Below are 1,935 nucleotides of genomic sequence, written 5' to 3'. Positions count from 1 at the left end.
GTGTTTATACTGTGGCCTTAAAGGACATCTATTAAAAGATTGTCCTACCAGACCGGTAAAAGCCAGGGCTTAACTTCTGTCCAGGGAGCTAAGTTAAGCCAAATAGGATCTCATTCCCTCAATAATAAACTTTTTGTTCCGGTTACTCTTCAAATTGGAGGAGACAGGATTCATACTCAAGCTCTTATTGACTCTGGTGCTGGAGGAGTCTTCATCGATTACACATTTGTAACTACTCACTCTATTCCATTAAGCAAAAAGGAATATTCTATTCCAGTCTCCACTGTTAGTGGAGATCCTTTGGGTCCCGGACTTATCCAGTTTGCTACTAGACCCATTCTCTTTTCTGTAGGAATTCTTCATTCAGAGACAATATGTTTTGATGTAATCTCGACTCCTCAATTTCCCATAATATTGGGTCTTCCCTGGCTCCAGTTACATAATCCTGTATTCTCCTGGACTCAAGGCGAACTCATTTCCTGGGGATATACTTGTCAAAATAGGTGTCTTCAAATTCCCACGAAAGTGCCTCTCACTATTGCTCTCACTATTGACACCTCTGGGTCGTTACCCACACCTTATCAAGATTACGTTGATGTTTTTTCCAAGAAAGAAGCAGAACATCTTCCCCCACATCGTACTTTTGATTGCCCCATTGATCTACTTCCTGGGGCAACCTACCCTCGTGGCAAAACGTATCCGCTCTCAAGGCCAGAGAATGTTGCCTTAAAGGAATATATCCAAGATAGTTTGGCTAGAGGTTTTATTCGACCTTCCTCTTCTCCTCTTGGGGCAGGTTTCTTTTTTGTGGGAAAGAAGGATGGAGGACTGTGACCTTGTATTGATTATCGGGGTTTGAATCAAATCACAGTCAAGAATAGTTACCCTCTGCCTCTTATTCCTGAACTGTTTACTTATCTTCAAGGAGCTACAATATTTACCAAACTGGACCTTCGTGGTGCTTATAACCTTATTCGCATGCGCAAAGGTGACGAATGGAAGACAGCCTTTTAACACTCGATTTGGGCATTATGAATATCTGGTCATGCCCTTTGGGCTGTGTAATGCCCCTGCTGTTTTTCAACACTTCGTGAATGAGATCTTTCGGGATTTTTTTAACTCCTTCGTCATTATCTACCTTGACGATATTTTAATTTTTTCCCACAATTATCAAGATCATGTACACCATGTCAGGAAGGTTTTGCAACGGTTACGAGACAATCATCTATTCGCCAAGTTGGAGAAATGTTCATTTCATCAAAAATCCATACCCTTCTTGGGTTATGTAATATCTGAATCTGGATTTGAAATGGATCCGAATAAACTTTCTTCCATTTTGGATTGGCCTAGACCTGATTCTCTTAAGGTTCTACAACGGTTTCTTGGCTTCGCCAATTATTACAGGAAATTTATCAAAGGATTTGCTACTATTACTTCTCCTCTCACGTCACTCACTAGAAAGGGGCAAGATTGTAAAGAGTGGTCCCCAGAGGCTATTAAGGCCTTTGAGTCTCTCAAAAAGGCCTTTTCTTCTGCACCCATACTCCGTCACCCAAATCCGGATTTTCAATTTATCCTAGAAGTGGATGCTTCTTCTGTTGCTGCTGGGGCTGTTCTTTCCCAACGAATACCTGACACGGGTAAGATTCATCCTGTAGGTTTCTTTTCCAAGAAATTTACTTCTTCTGAATTAAATTATGACGTTGGCAATAAGGAATTATTAGCCATCAAGATGGCTCTGGACGAATGGAGGCATTGGTTGGAGGGTACTACCTTTCCATTTTCCATACTCACGGATCATAAAAATCTTCTTTATCTCCAAACTGCCAAACGATTGAATTCCAGACAAGCTCGTTGGTCTTTATTCTTTTCACGTTTTAATTACAATCTTTCCTATATACCTGGTTCTAAGAATATAAAAGCGGATGCCTTATC

Source organism: Bombina bombina, chromosome 3, assembly GCF_027579735.1.
Source record: "Bombina bombina isolate aBomBom1 chromosome 3, aBomBom1.pri, whole genome shotgun sequence".
In the NCBI taxonomy this organism is placed as follows: domain Eukaryota; kingdom Metazoa; phylum Chordata; class Amphibia; order Anura; family Bombinatoridae; genus Bombina; species Bombina bombina.
Note: the sequence above shows the minus strand (reverse complement) of the source record.